At 34.5% G+C, this 24,365-nt stretch overlaps 1 protein-coding gene across 4 annotated transcripts in view; it reads left to right on the forward strand.

The window, feature by feature from the left end:
- Nurf-38 (Inorganic pyrophosphatase Nurf-38) overlaps window positions 1-24,365 on the forward strand; it is a 114,422-nt gene that overhangs the window by 36,462 nt on the left and 53,595 nt on the right. For 2 of the 4 annotated variants that reach the window (XR_015042594.1, XR_015042595.1), the window contains exon 3: window positions 5,521-5,641. The exons of the other annotated variants lie outside the window; for them this stretch is intronic. The gene's annotated coding sequence lies outside the window, so the exon portion shown is untranslated. The remainder of the gene's footprint in view (window positions 1-5,520; window positions 5,642-24,365) is intronic. 4 annotated transcript variants of the gene reach the window in all.

Raw genomic sequence — 24,365 nt, forward strand, 5'->3', positions numbered from 1 at the left:
GGATTGCTAGCTCAAATAACTCTTCCAGTGTAGTCGGATTCCTTAATTCAATAAAGTCTTGCACTTGGGGAAGTAAACTCGGCAAAATCACTTGAATTATCTCAGGATCCGGACGGTTTCCATACAAAAGTTTGAAGACGTGAATTTTTCTTAAAATAAAGGTGGAAAGATTTTCGATTCTTTGCTGATATATGCTGAAAAGTTCCGTTTCTAATTTCGCACGATCCCTTACGACAGGGAAGGCTTTCACTAGGGCAGTCTTGAAATTTTCGTAAGTATAGGTGGGACTTCCTGCTTGACCCAAGAGACTTCTGCCTATACATTTGAACCAATTAAGCGCTTGGCCCCTCAAACCGCTGGTAGCTAAGGTAACTTTCTGGAACTCGTGCACGGGATACATCATGAAGTGGTCATCTAGTGTTTTCCAAAAAAACTGGTCACCGGTGAGTTTCCATTAAATGTTGCTTCTGGTTTCATCGAAGCGCGCATGGTCTGGACGATGTAACCAAATCCTTCCAGGGCGGCAGCTGGCATTTCTGGATTCTGAGCCGCTTCTGCAGGCAGCACAGGTTCTTCTTGAAACTCGGCCATGGTTATTCTTCTTCGTCGGTCGCCACTATCAGGTTCAGTGTTTTGCCTTACTTTCTTTGGGAACATACAAAGACCTGACTCGGAACAGGGAGCTTACTAAAGCTATGTTCAATAAATGTGGGAAGTAGACAAGATACACAGGAAGGGTATACGAAACCCTTTATTTTTCACTCTTTACAATGGTTTCCGGTCTTCGGAGTACAGAGACCAACCACTTATGGTCTGAACGTAAGAATATAAAAATATTAACTAAACTCTAACTTAACTTTGAAATAATAAACAAGGGCCTACGTGGAAGATTGCCGTATATTAACAGGAAGCCGTATGTAGTACAGAGAACTGTTAACACTACAATACGTTTAAAATTATTAAGAGGATTAAACCTCTGGCCTGGAAGGCAACCAGCAACCGAGTAAAACTTCTAAGGCAAGCGGCCTGCTTCTACTAACTCCGTCCTCTCTCTCGCTTGGCAAAAAGCCACAACTTATGTACTTGGCGTTCGCCAGACAAATTTGCATAAATAAGTTAAAGCTTTTAATTCTGGCCGGAAGTAGAAAATAAGAAGTGATAGTAAAGATTTAAAATAAAATAAACGTTAGTAAAACTTAAGATCCTTACAATTTAAAGAATAGAATTATCTACTCGTTGCTACATGTTCTATTCAAATACTATAATAAAGCTAGAATGACGCATAACAGAAATTAAGCGAACAAAACAAAAAAGAAACAGTTTTTCATAGACTATTGAGTATTTCTCATTCAATTAATTCAGTTCTCACTTTGCGAGAAGGCAAAAATACATAAAAACTCAAAATATCTAAATTAAAAATTATGAAGTAAATCTTAAACACTTATTTCCTCGAAAAAATTCCAGAAAGGATTAAGCATAATTTAATTGGCAATAATAAATGAAGGCGTTATCTTTGTTGTTGCGAAGCTAAGTTTCTCTAGTTTGGCAACAAATCCACTCGTCTGCTGTTTCAAATGTAAACAATCAATGGCCGCCATAATAAAAAAAGGCTTAGAGGTACTTAAACAACTTTAAAATTGTTGATAATTCTAAAAACATTGCATAAAAATTTACTAAAGGCATAAAAACCTTAACCGGAAGATAAAAACAACATAATTCAATCATTTTTAAAGCAAAAAATGTGTACAATTTACAAACATATAAGAGTAAAGAAACTGAGATCACCTGAGCCGGGTAACAGAGGGGATATATATATAAATATATTTATATACGTTTGGTGCTGCCGATTCCAACCAAAATACGAGGTGCACATCTATATGTTATAGCAGTCCTATATAAAAAATTTCAACGTTCTGAGGCTACTCGTTTTTGAGTTATGCGAGATACGTACATACGTTCATACAGACGCCACGAAAAATTCTCTTGAGAGTTAATTTTAAAGCAGTTTTATAATTTTTTTGGAAGAAACGAGTCTTTTATTCTGTTGTTACGTAACACAAAAACATCGTTAAATTGATTTCGATAGCGGTCAAAATGGATATTTTCGTTGAAATATGCTGCCTGAAACTTTTCGCGATTACAATACTTCTTTTTTACTTCGTACAAGGAAGTAAAAATAAAGGTTTCACCGAGATTTGAACTCGGATCGCTGGATTCAAAGTCCAGAGGGGTTCCGTGGTATAATGGAACCCCTTCCCATTCCGGGAAGCGAACCCGGGCCGCGAGTGAAAGCCAGAAATCATATCCACTAGACCAAAGAATCTAGAATTTCTTTGACTAGACCACATGGGACTCAGGTGAGACTATCTAGGAACAGCTATTGCGCGAAGCAACTTTCCACGCAGAGAATGTTGCGTTAAAAGTAGTTTCTTGTTTCCTCCAGGTGATAGTTCCTCGTTTTAGTGCAACTTAATATGCAAAAATTCATGCAATGTATTCATGTTAAATTCTCAAAAGTACACAAAATTGATACACAGAACAGGAATTAGATGAATATAAAAGAATTCAAATATCAGTTTAAACTATTGCACTCCTGAAAGAGGTTAGAAAAAATCATCTTCAGTATAAACAATATATATTCTTGGCGTGGTTCCTCCACGCAGTTATTATCTAGTAATTCAGTTTCTTTGTGTGGACGATTTCAAATCCTAAAGAACTATCTGGCTGCATGAGGCGTTCGTGATTTTCTTCTTATGTAATGCAGAAAGCATCCCCCCCTTAAGGTAGATAGCCCTCGCGACCTTTGCGACCAATTCAACCAGCCAAAAACAGTAAAAATCTCAATACAAAAGAGATTTATGGAGAGAAAGGTCGTAACAAATGTGCCACTCATTATTTTTCAATATATTATGAAAACAATTCTTGATAATTAAATATTTTTTATTATAAATAGATTTTCAGTTATTATTTATGGGTTCTGTAACTTTATAATATTGTCAATTATATATTAATAATTTGTCAAAAAAATATATGTTTATAATATTCATTATTAAACTGCCTAACTTATATGAGGTTTATTGCTTTTTGACCTACCTTTTCGGTAATTAAGTTACAGAAAATACGAATTTAGAGTTTTATGCTGATCTCTAATTAGAGAAATTTAGAGTTAGTTTTTTAATTTAACAATTAAAAAAAATATTTTGGAGTACGTAATATGTAAGGTTTGAAACACCTTTTATTGACCACTGTAAAACTGCAAATGTTCATGATTATCAAATGGCTATAATATAAACTAAATATGCTCTAAATTATATCGATTACACGTATCATTAAAAATGCAATGCAGCTTTAAATTATTATAAATGTGTTCAATGTTTTAAAATACTTCAAAATCTTAACCAGTCACAATTAGAAATAGAACTTAAAGATCTCATGCCACGTCAATTGACAGCTCTCATGAAGCTGGGTATTTGCCAAGCGTGAATGCTAAGTTAAAAAACTTGTCTTGACCATTGGAAATATTCGCCAGGTCAATAGGGTAAAGTTTTTCCCACTTTCTTTTAAGGAAACTTTTTGGTACACTGAACTACTCGAATACATGATTTTTATACGTGTTTTAAGTTTAAATATGTAAATGTAGTTCAGCAGAACATTCATGGACCCCCTAAGCCTTCGGGCCCCTATGCGACTGCATTCCTTGTATACCCTTATTTGTGCCACTGGCCTGAACTATGTTTTGATCTGGAGGAAGCGAGGAGCACGCAATTTGTCTTTCCTTGTTCAGGTTAGATCCCATTTCTACGGAAGCCGTTTCATGGTTTGGGCTAGTATCGTATAAAATGGCTGCACCGAGCTGCGGAACTTTGATGGAGGATCTGTAATCCATCACAGATATGTGAACGAGTTTCTAAGCTCCCATGTAAGGCTATGCAGACCTGCTGTTGGTCTGGGTATTTTGCTAATGGATGACGCAGCTCAATACGGACGATACTCATCCGCATTGAGCGTGTCTAGTGTCAGAATGCTTGGAAACAGAGTATATCACGTGCACGCTAAATGTTTCTCTTGATCGTCTATCATCTGAAAAATGCACTTTCAAGAACGTTGCGCGCATTCCACAAGACTTGATATACGATTTGTTAAATTCTGAGAAACCAGGATGCAAGGTTTGCATTTCTGCATTACTTGTCATATATCATATTAAAAGATAAAAATTGCAGAATAGGAGGAATAATTTTTCTATCATTTCAAATTTCAATCAATTTTTCAGAAGTTACTTTCAAAAGCCTATAATTTGAGATTTATTATTTAAAAGGCCTGATAATTTATGTCCAGTAATGCTTATACCCAATTTTTAATTACTTTTCAATAAGAAATAATTCAGTTTTATTTCTGTCAATATCCTTAAATTTTGATAAGCAATGTAATATTGATATAACGGCATACCAGCTGTATGTTAACTTTATCCTGGTCCGAATTTTAGGAGGTTTTAAAAGTAATGAATGTTTTTAGAAAAGTAAGAGAATTCGGGATTTTTCCTAATATTTTTTAACTTTCTCTTTTGAATTCATAAGCTATGTTTTTGTATATAAATAACTGCAATATTACCTTCCACTAGTATCGTTTCAATTCAGTAAAAAACAGATCATTCAAAATTCTAGATAAGCAAATGAAGAAAGGTTGCTTACCTTTATGATCCGCGTTCTTCGATTCTGGTCCGCCGCTTTTGTAGACTCCGATTTGGTTTCAAACTCATCTAAAATTGGCACTATTTTGTATGAATCACTTTATTTGACATTTGACACAAATGAGGAACAATATCTAAATCATTACACTATCAAAAAACACTTCTAACTACTTAGCATCATTGCTCTACATATCTAACAGCGTCATTAGTCTACTGCGTCACTGTTCTAAAAGCATACACTTATCGTTGCCAGTTCTCAAAAAACAAACTTTCTTTTTCAATTTTCGTCGGTCTGGAGGCTCAATCCGTTCCCCAAGAGCGGAGCGTGCGTCGTTCGCGACAACTAGAACTTGTGCAAAAAATACTGTACTGTTCCATAATTCAAATCAGCACTTTGTATCTTAATTACCCCTCAGTTTTGGTAGACATCTGGAATAATCGAAAGAATCATTGTCAGAAGTTGCATAAAATAGCCTCCCGTTGTCTTTGCATAACAAAAAACAGTTTCAATGCATAATAATTAATTATGTTCTTCAACTTTGAAAACATGCCACATAATGAAGAAAATTTATATATATACAATATACATAAATTTTACAATACAATGCCTACAGATTTAGTTAGTTGTCATCAGACATTAAATATACGTTGTATGTATCTTGTCACCGCCGGCTTTAATGGAAATCTTCGACCTTTGATTCGATAAAAAAAAATATTTTGTACTTATGGTTCTTATGCTATATAATTATGTTATTTATGATGAAATTATTACCTTGTTTAACTTATTGTATATAATTGTGCAATTTACTTTTCTCTCTTATTATCACTTTTAGGATTTCTCATAAAACCTCTGGACGCCATTCTTACCCATAACGATTTCCTTTGCTCTCTCCTCTTCCAACAAAAGGACTCATGTCTTAAAGCACTTGGAATTATTATTCACTGTATCATTTGGTATGTTTCCTTTTGCATCGAGTTCTTGCTTTGTTTCAGTTTTCAATTCCGATTTTTGATTTATGATCGAATAAAATACCTCGTCGTAAATACTATCGCACAGAAAAGATCAAACGAATGCTATATTCAAATTCAAATTTGCCGCCCAAACGGCACAGTGGTTAGCGTCGCTGACTGCCGTGCCGAAGAGCCCTGGTTCGAATCCCGGAGAAGGCATGGATGTTTGTAAAGTATAGTGTCGGTGCGGCATGGCGGCACTCTAAATATGCGTCGAGCTGAAAGTCCTCTCGTGTGGTTTGGTGGAAGGGGAGACGGGTGTGAGATACCTTAGACTCGTCCTCCCGGGATGCTCGCCATCAAAATTGGGGGCGGAACTGAGCTAAATCGCACTGTCGCCTGTAAGGTGCTCCAGACTGTTGCCAACGACAGGCGTATCTTGCTTTCCTTGCCACGAGGATTTCCGTGGGCTTATGTTATATCTCGGACAAGTGAGCATAGGTAACAGCAACAACAAATTCAAATTTTTTAAAGTTAGTTTCTGATTTAATTTTAGATTATTAAACAGTCACGCTGAAGGGCGGGCGATCTGAATTGCTTTTCATTTCCTAATTTTTAAGAATATAGCATAAACTTCTTTATTTGAACTGAAAATGTATATATGTATATGGCTAAGCTATTCCTGATGGTATCAATTGTGTCAATATGAAACATTTGTCCAACGAGACATTGGCTTCGAGCCATAACAATGACTTAAACTTACAGCTTATAGCTCTCAGGGATTGTCTGTACAAAGCTTTAGGAAAAAATAAATTATCTGTTAACAGGACCAATTTGGTGGCTGTATTTTTCGAAATACTCTAAAAGGCAAGTAAAACGCCTGAAGGTATAAAATGATCTGAAATCATTGTGGTTTAAGAGGAAACGATTTGGCTTTTACCCAGAAGATTATTTCAATCATAGATAAATATATTGGATTGAGTTTTTGGATAGTGCTGATTACGCAAAGAACGTAACGGTTTCTTTTCTTCGGGCAGGTATGTGTTCGTAGAGAATATTCTGAGGAAAGCTGGCTCATTTCACTTTACCCACAAGAAAAAACCAAGAAATTCTTACGCAGCTGACTAAGATTTGAAGCAAAGTCCAACTACTAGTGCTCAAACAGTTTTTTCATTCGAAAGCTGATGGGCCAAATACAAATTATATTTTGCTCTATGGGTTCTATGACTCATTTTTAATCTTGAAATAAATCCAGGCTTCAAAGGAGAAAGAAACATCTTTGGAATTTTGTATTATTGAAATTTATGTAAATATTTGTGCTTGTTGATTTGTTATTTATAGTGTATTAATTTTTACTTAGGGGTACTGTTGCGTATTATTTAGTTACGTATTTCTGTTTCCTTTGTAAATTAAATTTTTAGTAATATCGTGTTTATTTATTGCGAAGTTTATGCGTAAAATTTATTTCCTTATTTGTGAACATTTAATTACTTTTATTTGTGGGGATTCTGAATTGCTTTATTATTTTGCAACGTTTGTAATTCTGCATAAGCAGATGAAGTACAACCAGAAGTACAGGCTGTTAGGACATGGCTACAAATTTTCATTAATAAACTGGCTACATTTAGCGATTTTTTCCATCTTAGAGAATTTTGGAAATTTATTACAAAACACGTTTTTAAGATTCTAAAACGTACTTTTTCGAGATGAACAGTTTTCTGGAGAAATCATTTAGAGAGTTCTGATGCTCAATTCCCCTTCACATACTTTGTGTTTGTAAGAGGCACAGTAAAGTAGGACGCACCCTGAAATGTTAGAGGTTAGTGGTTGAGAGTATAGACTCAGTAATACTGTCGAGTTTAACAGTTCTTATCATTTTAGCCTTGATTTAGTGACCGATTTCGCAATTAACAACATCCGTCTTGCGTAAAATGGAATATAGCAATATCAGTAGTTCTGTGTAAGCTGTTTTCAACTGTTTTATAAAAATGCTTCGCTTAGAAATGTATTAAAACTTCAAGCTTTCTTCTTCATACTGCCTATTTGTTTAAGATATCTACACAAATCGCGCAAACATAATACGTTAATGATCGAGATGGGAAAAGATACGTTGAAATAAGTTACCAACTGATATACGTTACATTGTGGAACAACAGCAAAAATTCTCTCAGCTTGATTGTTAACCCTTTAACTGCTTAAGACGTGTTTAAACGTTTTTGTAATTTCTTTAAAAATGCTTAAGACGTCTTTACACGAATTTCAAATCGCACGAAAAATGCTTAAGACGTGTATACACGAAGCTCGAATTTCGCGAAGATTGCTTAAGACGTGTTTAGACGACGCGATCTGGTCTTCCTTGCCCTACCTTTCTGCAAGCGGCTGTCAGTTGACACAAAGGTCTTAATAGGGTGTGAAGTCTCTTTGAAAAGAGCACTTTAGGAAAAAGTCCTTAGAGTGAAGTATCTTTGTCAGACAGCAGGTATGTATTATCTGTGTGCCGACTAAAAGTTTGCGAAAGAAGATAAATCGTTTTACAACTGTTTGCCTTGTGGTACTTTATACAAATGAAAGTCAAACAGGATCCGACGTTGTTATAGTACATTGCCGAATTTTAGTAGAAACAAGAAAAAATAAGAATTGTAACGGAGGACGCCTTTATGCCTATATGTTATAGAATCAAATATTTTATTTTTGTATTGAAAAATGATTACAATTTCTGATTCGTCAGGAAAAAATATAAAATGTTGCAACCAGCTTTCTTGTTTGCCTTCGTATTTCAAATGCGCGTTATTATAATGTTATATTCTTCTTTTTACATTCTTAAATTTTAAAACTGTGCTTTCAGCATGCCTGAGTTTTGTACTCGTATGTGTGGCTCTATGCTCCGTAGAAATGGCGAACTGACATATAAAAATTATATGAATGTTGAAAGGAAGATATTCTACTCGAAACTTCAACTAAATGGAATAAATGAATACGCCGAAGGAATTTCTAGAAATATTTGTTTTAAAAATTTTATTATTAAGATTTTAAATACAAAATGTTTTGAAATCTAAAGAAAAAATATGTAATCCTTGAAACATTTTTGGAAAGAAATCTATCGATATAAAATCTCTTAAAATTAATGGAGTGTAAATTAATTAGAACAGTTAGTGTACGAAAGGGTTAGATATACTGCGCACAAAAAATTACAGTCAGAAGCTCAATTATTTAAAGATATAAATTAATTACATTAAAAGAATTTAAAATAAATTAACATCTGTCCAAATGTCAATGCTAACAGCAATAGCACGAATGAAAGTTATTCTTTAAATTCCGAACTTAGTTCATCCGTCGGTACGCAATGATTGTGTCTTTGCGATTACTTTTCTTATAGATACTACAAAAGGCCGCCAACGAAGTAGCGGTAAAATCGTTGAATACTAATAGTTTGAAGCGGGTTTGAAGCAGGCAATCCTGATGAATGGATTGCCTGCATACCAGTTTTAGCGAATGTTTGTTGCGCATGTTTAATGTGAATATGAGACAATTTTAGTTAGCTTTTCATGATGACGTGCCTTGACTACGAGTCCTCGCTCGGGTTGTGTTTGGTTTGGCTTGTTAGATTATTAAGCACGTGAAGGCGATCTGTCTAAAGGGAGGTATGCTTTCGTGACAGATTTAAGGGAAACAATCTCGCACTACAAAAAGTTAAAACCATAAAAACGCCCATGCAATCAGTTTGTTCACGGGGTTTGAATTCAGGTCAAACTACCAGTATGTTAAGAGAAGCGATTACAAGAATGTTTAATTATTTTATTTAGTTTGTCATAAGCTAAATAAAATAATTAAATATTCTTGAAATCTCTTCACATTACTGAAATGGCAATAACTTCGAATTATACTATGCTACCACTTTTCCTCTAATATGAAATTTTGAACTTTTCCATTATCGGACAGCCCACCAGCGACTGAGCGGAGTCTAACGGAACAACTGCTGGTTCTGTCCGGGGTTCGAATCCCATCAAACAAGCTGGTTGCCAGGATGATATTCTTAGTTTTCCATACATGCAAGCCAATTTCCGTTAGGCAGTCCTCGAACGAAGGCATCCTTCACCTTAACCATCGAGGCAAATAACCATCGAGTACTTTGCCATAATCAAATAAACCTTTATCCATAACATGCTTCAAATATTTTTATGTTGAAAAGTTCATACGCCAAAGTTGGCCCCCGTTGAATGAAATATGTTGTTTATTTTTTCTTTGTTTTTTATAACAACAATGTTCTTGTTTTCAGAATCTGAATTAACAATAAAACTCTTTTAATAATATGCGATTCTATTTTTTTTTTTTTTTTTTTTTTTTTTTTAATGAAAAATTAATTTAAGCGACAAATCTCTTACATTTAGAAAAATTTTCAATTTTCGAAACGAGTTGCTGTCAAAAGCGCATCTTCTCGTTGCTGCATATATTTATTTAAAGCAAACTGCTTGGCGTGTGTGCTTTTATATTTGAAAAGATTCAGAGAACTTTCAACAGGGAAATAAAGTTATTAATTTTATTGAATTTTGTGGATTCTTTGTGTTTTGAGGTAAAAGTCAAACCATCAGATATGTGACAACCTTAAAATAAGGGTATATATAATCAGGATTTTGCGGCCAGACATTCCCAGCGAAATACATTACAAAAAATTATCTATGTAGAATTAATGTATATTCCGTTTAGTATTTTAATTTATCAGTGTTATTACACATCAGTTTATCAGTGTAAGTTATATCGAGTTTTAGTTGTGTTCGATATAAGAATTTTATTTGGTTTATATAAATCTGATTCGTTTAATAATATTATATTTATTAAATACTATTTATTAGGTTTCCAAATCTGTCAAACCCAATCAATGGCCTCCTGGCTAAGATATCTGATTATTGCTGTTTCGACTCGTATTCGAACCCAAACAAACGAACTGGTTGAATTTTGTGATTTCCCCTATGTGTAACATGAACATGAGTACGTTTTAGTTAGAAAGTCGTCCATAGAGACATTCATTGCCTTCGGCTGATAGATCTCGTTTCCTTTGCCATACTCAAAAAATCTAAAAATTTTCAAAAACACTACAGATGCATATAACAAAATAAAATTAAGTAAATGCATATAAGAAAATAAATTAAGTAAATGCATATAAAAAAACTGAAGTAAATGTATATAACGAAAAAAAAATGAGGTAAAAACAAATTTTGAATAATTTTTCAGTACAGTAGTTTTTAAATTGCTTGTTTTCAAATTTTATTTCATTTTTATGTATGTACTAATATACAGTGTATGTGTGCGAAAATGTACTTGTTCGGCATATCCATATATATTAATTAAATAAATCTGATTTGAAAATGCATGCACTAACGCGCTATTCTCGTAATTTGAAAAACACTAAAGTATTGTCTGAGAAAAATATTTATAAAGAAAATTAAATTTCGTCTCCTTACTCGGTGCTATGTAAAAAATTTTTTTTTTTATTTTTTTATTTTATTTTTTTTTTTTTTTTATATTTTTTTCTTTTTTTTTTTTTTTTTTTTTTTTTTTTTATTTTTTTTTTTTTATTTTTTTTTTTTTTATTTTTTTTTTTTTTTTTTTTTTTTTTTTTTTTTTTTTTTATCCTTACTCGGTGCTATGTAAAAAATTTAAGCTTATTAATTTTTTCTTCTTTATTAAAAACAAATTAGTTTCTTTTCATCTATATATGAAAAATAACAAAATCTTGTTGTCAGAATGGAAATTCTTAAAAATATAAAACTCGTTTTCTTCGAACAAAAGTTTCTGAGAAATTTCTCTAGGTCAGCAGGTAGTAACAGGACCACTGACTGCTTTGTTTGAAAAACCCGATGAAGTGGATGATTTTACCCCCAAAAGGTTTTCTTTAACAAAGCAGATGCGGTCCAAATGGCTTTGTTGAGAAGCGTTCGTATTTGAATAGCTTGAAGCTTGAAAGCTTGAGTTGGAAGACTTATTGTTTCCGAAGCAATCAGTCAAACAGCAATAAAATTTGTTATAGATATTTCTCTCTTTCTGTGAGTTCTTGAAATCTTGGAATGGGTGAAAGTTTATTTTGTTTTACATATATAAGGAAATTGCATGTAAAGCAAAATAATTCAAGGCACATATTGTATGTTAATCATTGTACGTCCCCTCAGCTCTTCGGTTGGGTATTAAGAAAAGAAATTCCTATACTGCTTTTGTATTACTTGTATATTGAAAGATTTGAAAAAAAAAAATAGCTTCATATGAAAAGTTTTTCTCCGATGAACGAATACAGCTGAAACATGTTTCTGTCTTCAAGTATATCCACAAAACATGAAATAGTATTGTACTCTTTTGTATTCTATTGCATTTTTATATTACTTCGTGGTAAATTTTTTTATTCTTAAATTTCTCTCTCTCTTTTCTTATAATACACAAGTACTCTTTCAAATATGGCTGACCTATGAACCTAAATTTTTATACTATAAAATTTTATATAAAAATTAGCCGTAATCATTAGACACAGCTTTGTGTATATTATATTCTTGAACACATGCCTGCAATTAATACTAAGAATACTATTGATAAAATTCGTGATATAATTAATAATGAAAATACTGTTTAAGCTAAAAACCGATTTGAATCTTTTTTTCATTATAGGGTAACATGAGCCAAACAATTTTCGTTAGAAATATACAATTATGCTAACTTGACACATCAGATAGAAAATATTTTATTGTCATCATCGCTATGATAAAAGATTTTTACGCTTAAGATTTTGGATTATGATAAAGCACACAGGACCTATTTGTCTAAGGGAAAGGAAGTCTTCGGGGTAGATTTTTTTTTTTTTTTTTTTTTTTTTTTTGTGGGAAACAAACTGTTAATTCACAATCAATTGTACTTATGAAAAACCCCTAAACCCCCCATGCAGCCGCTAGAATTTACCGGTGCTCAGCTATCTTAGCGCTTGGAGACTAGTTGGCTTTCTGAACTTACGCAATACCTATCTGAATTTGAATATTTGCATAAAAAACGAGCAAAATAAAATGACACATTGTAAATAGTACATTTTACTGAAATCAAACTTTCTTTGAAAAAGGAAAATTAATTGTAAGGAATAAGATGGATGCATTTAAATAAACGGCAGGCAATAACAGCGCTGATCATATGTTTCGTATAGGAAATCATTTTCTTCGTGTTATCGTATAACGGAAAATATCCACAGATTATATTTTACAGTTTTTAAGAAGTCATGGGTTATCTGCTTTAAGAGAACACCTTCGTGGGCAATTTTCTAAATAAAATTGGCTTGAATTCACGTTACGCATCGGGAAAATCATAAATACCACAAGCAGCTAAACTGTTCGGTTGCCAACAACAGCATCCAACAATCTTATTCACTCAACTATAGTGAACTTAAACTAATGTTTGTATATTATTAGTAGTATTAAAATAACGAAAATATTTATTCTAATAAAAATTTTTGTTTGAATATCTTCCCTAGTAAGGTATTTCCTTTGGTTGGAGATTTGTCAACAATAAATTCTATGTTTAAACAAGACATTTATTTAGAGCATAATGCTTCAAAAATGTATGCTGGGATCCCTAGAAAAAAAAAAATATCGCCGGAAAATATATCTCCGAAAAAATATTTAATTATTCATATTGTTATGATTAATTATTAAATAATTAATAACTTTTATAATTATTAAATGAAATGCTTATTTATACTTTACCAAATGTACAACAACACTCTTTCTTTACAAAAATAGCATACTGAATAAATTATATTGTAAGCTAATAAGTAACAACATTGCTTTGTTTAATTAAGATACAATAACAAACCGAACAAACATTAAATTGGAAGTCAAACAACAAAAATCAGCGCTATATTTTCAAATTTTCACAATCTAATTTTCATTATATCTTATCTTGTTCATTTGCGCTTTTGCAGCTGAAGATGATGGTTCGGTAAAACCATCGAAACTAGTCCTGTGAAAATTTGAAAATATAACGCTGATTTTTGTTCTTTGACTTCCAAATTAATTGCTTATTAATATGTCTCATCTTTCCTATTTGAGATAAAATTTACTAGTGTTTCTTGGACAGGAAAGCAAGAATTTTTAATTTGAATCCATAAATTTATGATACACTGAAAACGGTTTCATGTTATAATTCCCTTTCTGAATATCTTGAATGTATATGAAAAAGAAAAACGCAAATTTAATATTAATATTATCACCCTTAAAAACACCCAAATATTTCGTTTATTACACTCTTAAAACTACGTAATAATTAAGGAAAAAAGAAATTATTTAAAATAATTATTAGTTGCCTGCAGTTGAAGAATATAGGAAAATGCTGAAGGTTTTAAAGATTTTTAATTAATGACAAAAATACAGAAAATCGGAAATAATACGAAATGTTTCAGCAATATCTCAGAAGGAATGAAAATTGCACCAGATATTTGTCAGAATATAATTTTAGTGATAGCAGTTTAATCAGTCTGCATTGAAATTCCGGTGATAATCAGTGACATACAGATTTAGGTTACTTAGGTTAAAAATGCGTAATAATTTAAAATTTAACCGGGTAAATTTTAAAACCAATTTATTTGAAAACTATCAGCTTCGCTGCGAGCCTTCGTCTAGCTTTTAAATGTACCGGAAAAATGGCTGAAGGGAACTCCAAACGTTAAATTTAAAAACAGCGTAGGATTTTACTCTGCAGAACAACTTCATAAAAAAAGTTATTACGTATAACAAAATTACAATGAAATAAGCAATGTCCCTTAATACAAATATTAATTATCCTAATAAATAAATTAACCAAATTCCCTTTGCAAAATCTTAAGAACTCAAATGGTATAAAGGAGGTTAATAACTTTGTTTCCTAAAAAAATCAGTCAAAACTTTTCAATATCTTAAAAACAGGGAAATTGTAAGGATCTTAAGTTTTACTAACGTTTATTTTATTTTAAATCTTTACTATCACTTCTTATTTTCTACTTCCGGCCAGAATTAAAAGCGTTAACTTATTTATGCAAAATTTGTCTGGCGAACGCCAAGTACTTAAGTTGTGGCTTTTTGCCAAGCGAGAGAGAGGACGGAGTTAGTCAAAGCAGGCCGCTTGCCTTAGAAGTTTTACTCGGTTGCTGGTTGCCTTCCAGGCCAGAGGTTTAATCCTCGTGATAATTTTAAACGTATTGTAGTGTTAACAGTTCTCTGTACTACATACGGCTTCCTGTTAATATAAGGCCAATCTTCCACGTTTATTATTCCAAATTTAAGTCAGAGTTTAGTTATATTTTTTTATTCTTACGTTCAGACCACAAGTAGTTGGTCTCTGTATTCCGAAGTACGGAAATTATTGTAAAGAGTGAAAAATAATGGGTTTTGTATACCCTTCCTGTGTATATTGTCTACTTCCCACAGTTGTTGAACATAGCTTTAGTAAGCTCCCTGTTCCGAGTCAGGTCTGTGCTTGTTCCCAAAGAAAGTAAGGCAGAACATTGACCCTGATAGTGGCGCCCAACGAAGAAGAATAACCATGGCCGAGTTTCAAGAAGAACCTGTGCTGCCTGCAGAAGCGGCTCAGAATCCAGAAATGCCAGCTGCCGCCTTGGAAAGATTTGGTTACATCGTCCATACCATGCGCGCTTCGATGAAACCAGAAGCAACATTTAATGGAAACTCACCGGTAACCAGTTTTTTGGAAAAATTGGATGACCACTTCATGCTCTACCCCGTGCACGAGTTTCAAAAATTTACCTTAGCTACCAGCGCTTTGAGGGGACAAGCGCTTCACTGGTTCAAATGTATAGGCAGAAGTCTCTTGGGTCAAGCAGGAAGTCCCACCTATACTTACGAGAATTTCAAGACTGCCCTAGTAAAAGCCTTCCCTGTCGTAAGGGATCGTGCGAAATTAGAAACGGAACTTTTTAGCATATATCAGCAAAGAATGGAAAATCTCTCAAGCTTTATTTTAAGAAAAATTCACGTCTTCAAACTCTTGTATGGAAACCGTCCGGATCCTGAGATAATTCAAGTGATTTTGCCGAGGTTACTTCCCCAAATGCAAGACTTTATTGAATTAAGGAATGCGACTACACTGGAAAAGTTATTTGAGCTAGCAATCTAGTTTGAAAGTAGAAGAACGGCGGACATTGAAAGAAGACGCCAATATCAACAACGAAACCAAGTTGGTGAGCCAAGACCACAGCAAAGTCAAGCACACGGCTACGGAAGCAAAGCGAATCAGTAGGCAAGGAAACCCGAGCATTCAAAAACAGCCGGCGAACGTCGACAGTTCAATAGCAATCCAGGAAAAAAGTCTCAAGGCCAGTGGAAAAAGAAGGAAAGCATGGAAATGAAAAATGATTTAAACTAAAACGGATTTCTGCTGACTGGAGGGTGCGGAAATCCGAAGGCCAAGAAAACCCCTCTTCCTTCATGTTAAATACAGTAATGGTGAAAATTTTGACTCTTCCGAAGATTGAAGTGTTGGTGAATAATATCCCAGCCACCGCACTCCTGGATACAGGCGCGCAGTGTTCCTGTGTGGCAGAAGATTTTTTCAGGAAGTATTTTCGTAAATATCGCATATATAATTCGGATAATACGACAGTGTTAGCTGCGCAAGGAGAAAGATGTAAGTGCATAGGTAAATTACCGCTATACATCCGTATCAAGGACGAACAAGTAAAGGTTATGTTTTTCATAGTAAAGAATCTGCAAGCACATATTATCTTAGGAATAGATTTTCTTTCAGAGGCACAAGCAACGCTGGATTTTAATGAAGCGTCCCTTAAGCTGACGATGAAACCAGTTCGAGAAGAAAAGGCTGAACCGCCGATGTTAAACCTGGACCACCTGCCTAATGAAGAGCAACGAAGAATCCGACAAGTGGTAAGTGAATTTGCTTCGTTATTTAGTGATATTCCAGGATTTACTCAGGTTACTAACCATAGTATTGACACCGGAGATTCAATGCCAGTTCGCCACAAAGCATACCGGTATGATAAGAATAAGGAAAAACTTATAGAATGGCATATCACCGATATGCTACGTAAAAGGATCATAACGCCCATCTCAAGTAGTTATGCTAGCCCGGTTGTTTTATGTAAGAAAAATAATGACTATCCATTGACACATCCAAAAAGGTGGAGATTCGCGATTGACTATCGTAAATTAAACTCCATAACTAAATATCCGGTATATCCGTTACCTATTATTGAAGAAATTCTAAGGAACATAACATCGACCAGATATATGACGACTTTAGACTTAACGACTGGTTATTTTCAAATAGGGGTTAGGCCTGAAGACGTGCCTAAGACTGCTTTTATAACCAAGTCTGGCACTTATGCATTTCTGCGTATGCCGTTTGGCCTTTCAGGGGCACCAGCAACATTTCAGCGATGTATGGACATTGTGTTAAGGCCTGTTCTTGGAAAGTCCACATTTATCTATTTAGACGATATCATTATTACTAGTGATAATCTCGACCAATATGTACAGGATTTAAGACAGGTGTTTCTTTATTAAATGAGGCCGGTCTAAAAGTTAATGTCAAAAAGTGAAAATTTGCAGCCCCTGAATTAAAATATTTAGGTTACAAAATATCTCAGAAAGGAATCGAGACAGACGAATCAAAAATAATCGCTGTACAAAAGTATCCGACTCCAAGCACCGCGAAGAAGCTTTCTTCTTTTCTAGGACTTTGTTCATATTATAGGTCCTTTATAAAAGATATTGCAGCTATTGCTGAACCATTGTTAAAATTAAAAAGGAAAACGGCAAGATTCTCGTGGACGGCTGATGCCAACAGTACTTTCCAAAAATTAAAGCAAGCATTAACGCAAGCCCCTGTGTTGAAATTTCCTGAAAAGGATGAGAATTTAGAAATTTCAGCGGATGCTTCGGATTATGCGGTACTAGCGGTACTTTCGCAAAATCAGCAGCCCGTGGCATTTTTAGTCGAACTTTAAATCAAACACAAAGAAACTATTCCGCGACCGAGAGAGAGGCACTTGCAGTTCTGTTAGCAGTGCAAAAGTTCCGAGTCTATTTTGGAAAGGCGCCGATAACAGTATACTCTGATCATGCGGCGGTAAATAGATTGTACTCAGGGAAAAATTTATCCCCAAGGTTAATAAGATGGGCACTCAAGCTGCAAGAATATAATCTGGTATTCAAGCATACCCCCGGAAAGGAAAATATCGTAGCAGATGCCCTATCACGAATTAAATTAGACGAACAGGGTAATACCGTAAAAGTTGCAATGCTTACAGCGTGTACAATAAATTCCCGAGAAACTGTAATAACGGAACTGGGTAAGGATCCTGAGTTTGGAAACATTTATGAGTATTTAAAGGATCCTGAAAATTTTAGCCACCAAGATATTGTGGCGATAAGAAATAGGGCGGCCCATTACGGACTAATAGATGGTCTATTATTTTATACAAAAACTGCAAATTCCAACAACGAATTTCGACCTGTTATCCCAGCTAGTCTTAGATTAAATATCCTGCAGGAGCTCCATGACAGCCCTTTAGCTTCTCATGCTGGTATTCGAAAAACTATCCAACGCGTACGCGAGGCAGTCTACTTTCCTGAACTGCAAAAGTTAACAAGGGCGTATGTCCAGTCCTGCCCAACATGTCAAGCAGTTAATTATATTAATTTCCGCCCGGCCGGGTTTCTAAATAGTATTAAATCCGAATTTCCAAATGAAATAATTGGCATCGATTTATTGGGCCCTTTCCCAAAAAGTCAGTTAAATAAAAGTCGGTATCTCCTTGATATGGTTGATCATTTTAGTAAGTGGACCGAAATTGTTCCCTTAAAACGAGCCTCCGCGAAATTAGTTACTGGTTCTATTCTAAATAAATATATTTTAAAATACGAGGCGCCTCTAAATGTTATATCGGATAATGGTCCTCAATTTGTAAGTAATAAATTTGAAAACATGTGCCAAAAACTGGGCATACGTCATTTAAAAATGGTCCGGTATCGGCCGCAATCAAATATAACCGAACGGGTCAATAGAAATATAGTGAAAATTATCCGTAGTTATGTTGAAAATTTTCATAAAAGCTGGGATAACTATGTCAATGAATTTGCTTTCGCCCTTAGGACCGCAAAACATGATACAACGGGCAAAACTCCTGCTGAGTTATTTTTAGGCAGAAAGATTATAACTCCGTTAGATAAATTATTTTATGTTCAACAAAGAGCCCCAGAATTTAAAATGGGTGATATAGAAAAATTAATTAAAGAAACAAAAAAGAACACTGAGGTAGCACAAAGAAAACAGAAGCTCTATTATGATATGAAACGACGGGGAGTAACTTATAAAGTAGGAGATGAAGTATTAAAAATTAAGCATTCACTTTCTTCAGCACCAGAAGATAAAACCGCCAAATTTTTTCCACGATTTGAACGACCATATGTCATAGAAAAAATAACTCACGCTATAGTGGTGTTAAAATCCAGGAATGGCGAAACATGCTCCGCAAACATTGACCAAATAAAATCATACTATGACCGTAATAAAATGCAAATATTCAAAGATCTTTTCAGGATCCGGCACGGCAGGCACAAGCTCCAGAGGTGGAACAACGTCAAGCACAAGGACAAGCCATTAGGAGGCAGGAGCAATTGAAAAGAAAGTTTCCCCGTTGGAAAATTGAAGGTAACAAGAAAAAGAAGCCGTTCCACCGTCCAGAAAAGAGAGCTCACGAACACCCCAAGAATGAAGAAGGGAGAAGTACGACAAATCCAAAGAAAGCCAGGAGAAATAACGACAGCTATAACCCTGCTGCAAAGCGGAAGATCAACGCATCGGACAGGATTCTCCGCAGCAAATGTCGCCGAACTGCGGAAGGGCCACCAGCGGCGGAGGAAACGTTAAAAGGAAAATTTGAACGGCCAGCAACGAGGTCCAAGCAGGAACGCGAAAGAAGTGTCCCGGTTCCGCCAAGACCAGCTGCCATCAAACGGCCAAGACCACAGGCAGAGGCGAAAAAGAAGGTATTCAAGGGTGACCGAACTGGAGGAAAAAGAAAGTTTCTAGAGGAAGGCACTGAAGGGCGAGCCCGCACAAGAAGGAGGATAAATCAAACCAGAATCTGCGCTACCTTCCAGGACTGGGCTCAGAAAAGAATGTTCGAATATCATAAAGATAAGTAAAATTTTATGTTACTTTGCAAACTTAAGTTAATCTTTCATTCTTACTGCAAGTGGCAGGTTTCAAGAAGTTTTACCTCATGTGAGGTCTACCTTTATCGCCAAAAAGGCGAGAAATGAGTTGTTACCGATTTTGGTATTATGTTTTTCAATTACTCGCGCGTAAAACTAAAGTTGATGTAGAATAGGAATGTGTGAATACTTAAATATTGTAAAAGTTATTGTATAAATTTTATTTAAAACATTCTGGCAAGAAAGAAGTTTTAGTCTGAAAGACTTTTTGAAATGTAGTATTTCAATGTAGAAGAATTGGCACTTGCTTTGAAAAGAATAGAAGTTAACAATGTACTACTAATGTATGTTTTAAATTGCGTAAAATTAACGGCATGTTAATATGTTCTTATATACAATGTGAACTGTTATTTTAAATGTTAAGAAATACTGGGATATGGTAAAAGTGAAAGTAATGCCAAAAATTTTAAACTTATTCGTGTGACTGTAAAATGACCAAATTATGGTGAATATGTGTTAAAGGTTGAATGAATGTAGTTAGGCTCTCTGACGCTACACTTCAGAGTTAGCCACTTTCAGAATAGTACCTCAGGGTTTAGAGTTGAAGATAGGGTGTGTTAAGAGGTCTTGTCATGTTGAATTTTAACACGTTAGTGTTTTGATTGTAGGAGGCAGTGTTGAACACGTATACATAAACACATTCGTGTTTGGTATTCTTTTACAACACATGTCAGAGAGCACGGAGAGAGATAATTAAAATAGTCATGAATGAAATAAGAATGTTAAGAGAAATATAAATATGCATGTTACTTGCCATTTCATTGGGTAACATTTCATTAAAATTGTTTTCCTTCCAGATCTCTGGAAGGAACCAGATTTGAATAAAAGCTCCTGGTTAGATGCAGTACAGATGAAAAATTGGGTGTCCATGGAGCTGCTATTGGAAAAAACAAATTTTTTTTTTTTTATTTCTTGTTTCTAGTGAGAAATGTTTGTAAAAGATTGGCCTCGCGTTAGATTTCAGAGCTAAAAGTTTTCAACAAGGTCGTTTTAGACCTCAGTTTCAAACTAATTAACTCTGGCGGGAAGTATGTAAGGATCTTAAGTTTTACTAACGTTTATTTTATTTTAAATCTTTACTATCACTTCTTATTTTCTACTTCCGGCCAGAATTAAAAGCGTTAACTTATTTATGCAAAATTTGTCTGGCGAACGCCAAGTACTTAAGTTGTGGCTTTTTGCCAAGCGAGAGAGAGGACGGAGTTAGTCGAAGCAGGCCGCTTGCCTTAGAAATTTTACTCGGTTGCTGGTTGCCTTCCAGGCCAGAGGTTTAATCCTCGTGATAATTTTAAACGTATTGTAGTGTTAACAGTTCTCTGTACTACATACGGCTTCCTGTTAATATAAGGCCAATTTTCCACGTTTATTATTCCAAATTTAAGTTAGAGTTTAGTTATATTTTTATATTCTTACCTTCAGATCACAAGTAGTTGGTCTCTGTATTCCGAAGTACGGAAATTATTGTAAAGAGTGAAAAATAAAGGGTTTTGTATACCCTTCCTGTGTATCTTGTCTACTTCCCACAGTTATTGAACATAGCTTTAGTAAGCTCCCTGTTCCGAATCAGGTCTGTGCATGTTCCCAAAGAAAGTAAGGCAGAACATTGAACCTGATAAAATGAGCAATAAATAAAATAAAGGAATGCAAAAAACAAAAAATTCTGAAAAGCAAAGTATAATTAATGATATTTTATCTTATGCTTTCAAGGGAAAAAATTACAATGAAATAAGCTATATCTCTTAATACAAATATTAATTATCCTAATTAAAAAATTAACCAACTTTCCGTAGAAGAACAAAAATCATGAAAAGCTTTTCAATATCTGTGAAATAAGCAAAAAAAATGACATGACAGCAACTCAAAAATCATAAAATTCCGCGCAGAATTTTACTCCACAGAATAACTTTATCAAAAAAAAATCAATAAAAATATATTATATTTATATAAAAATGACAATGAAATATGCCGATCTCTTAAAATCAGTGACATAAGAAATACGATGAAAAATTGTTGCCAAACCCATATTTCTAAAAGAATGAAACTATTCAAAATGATGCGATTTCATCAAAAATCTATCAACAACAATAAGACAGGAAAATTGTTGCCAAAATCACATTTTTAAAGATGTGAGATGTGAGAAATGTACTCGGAAGCTTCATTTAAAAAATCTTTTAAAAATAAAAAATATTATCATTTTTCCAAAATTCTTTTTGTAAAAGCATTCGCAAGAATGAAAGTTTAACGTGTCCGAAAATCAAAGAAAAATAAACTGTACATTTTTAAAAATAAACTTTTTTAGAAAAAATCCCATTGAAAAAGTGTTAAGCTCCCTTTGTTAAATAAATTCGTATTTAATCGATTTATTGAAACAGGAAATTTATTTTAAGTTAGTAAAATAGCTAAGTGCCTAGGTTTCATGACGATGTGAAAATGGTGTAGAGTAAAATCTCGCTTTCCTATAGCCCATTATGTTTCAAAATGACACGATTTCGTCACAAAACATGAAATAAAAAAATTCGAATTCGAATTTCGAAAAAATCGCTTCGAAGTGCACTGTCTCTTGTGTAGATGTACCTATGTACCAAATTTCGTAGCCGTGGGTCTATTAGCTTACGCGCAGCGCGAACGAAAGGCGCACGCACACAGACAGACTCTTTCTTTTATTATATGTAGAGATAAGATTGTTTAAGGGAAGGAAACTTTCAAGTTTCGCAGCTGTAGCCTGCGGCATTAAGACGATCATCACGGAGAGTCTAGCCTTTTGCAATTAATTCTCTTGAGAGCTCACAGCTACCGAACAATATATAGCAATCAATCTCACTTAGCGGAATCATTGAAGTAAAATTCTGGGAGGGATGGGAAATAACAAAAGAACTGCTTGACAATTTTCAGAGGTTTAGGGTTATTTTCGCGACATTTTACGGGAAGTTCGGTCCAAAACTAGCGACAGTTTTAAAGAGATTCGCAGATAATCACTCGACAGGCTAAGGGTTAAATGTGCACAAGAAATTGGTTTCGAGTTTTGAAATTGGAAAACTGTTTGTAGCTTCTTCTCTATCCAAAACAGAATTTTCAGCTTAAACCAGTATTTATTCTAAAAGACCCTCTTATAGAAATAGACTCCACAACAAAAATATTTAAAGGGTTATTTGATACGTCCTTTCTCATACTAATCTTGCGATTAGGTTACATTACTTGAGGGTATTTGAATACGACAAAATAGAGCTATCTGCCCTAAGGGTGAGATACCTCTTCGAAGAAGACATTTTGAAAAACTAGCTCGAGAAAACCACAAAATTCCACCACGCAACCAGCCCGTTCATTAATGATCAAACCTAGGGAGAACTACCAGCGTTAAATTGCCTTAACTGCTTTGTCACTAGTGCGGCTATACATTTTTCGGATGTAGTATTTAGTTCGATCGAAACTTGATCGCGCATCTCTTTTTAAGGCATGCTTCGGCAACCTTTTACATTTAACTGCCTCGAAACCTTATACAGAGTTCTGAAAAATCATTATGCCTGTCAGTGTCAGAAACCAGCTATTGTTTCTGTGAAAAAAAGTTTATCAGTAATCAGCATCTATTAGCAACATTAGAAAACCTATTGGAAAGAAGCATATTGAATTATTCACTTACCTCAACCCTCTTACCAACCTCTCACAAACTAGGTATATAAATACATAGTCTTACGCAAATTGATCACCGCATTGAAAAACCATAAATGACGTTGGAACGATACACTTATTACAAATATTCCCAACGTAAAAAACATTTACAAAGAGCATACTAAAGGACAAAGCATTGTAATGACAGTAAGAGAAAGGAAACATTTGTCATTGGGTTTACGAGTTTTCAACCTGCTCACTTTCGCAGACGATAACATATTGCGTGTGGAAGATTGTTGACAACAATGACTAACGTAACATCGTAGGAGGAATGTTATATACATTTTATGGCCTCTTGCAACTCTGACAAATCTCATGGATTTGATGTGTACACCTTAGATTTCAGATAACCCCATAGCCAGAAATCTATCGGAGTGAGGCCGAGGGATTACGGTAGCCCCGAAATTGCAAAATGACGGGAGATAACTTTATCTCCAAAATGCCGTTGCAACACTTGCCGAAAACATGTACTGATGTGTGAAGAAGCACCGTCTTGCATCCATACAGTTCCATTAATGACATTGTACTGCTGCCGAGGACTTGCGGTGGAGAACGCTTGTATACCTGCGGAAGTGAGTTCTTCGAAGCAGTACGAACCGAGAACGAATGTGCTTACGATGGTGCACCACGCAGTCACTTTAGCTTCATGTAAAGACGCTCGTGCCATATTGTGAGGATTTTCGCGAGTATGGTGAATTAGGGATAATATTTTGATAGTTATCGGTAGTTTATCCAAGAGTACTTTTATTTTTTATGTTTTGCTGAAACCATATCTTCGGAAAATTACATTATTCGCATAATTTTCA

This window comes from Stegodyphus dumicola, chromosome 8 (genome assembly GCF_044657685.1).
Source record: "Stegodyphus dumicola isolate Sdum_Otavi_A_Nest chromosome 8, ASM4465768v1".
Lineage (NCBI taxonomy): Eukaryota > Metazoa > Arthropoda > Arachnida > Araneae > Eresidae > Stegodyphus > Stegodyphus dumicola.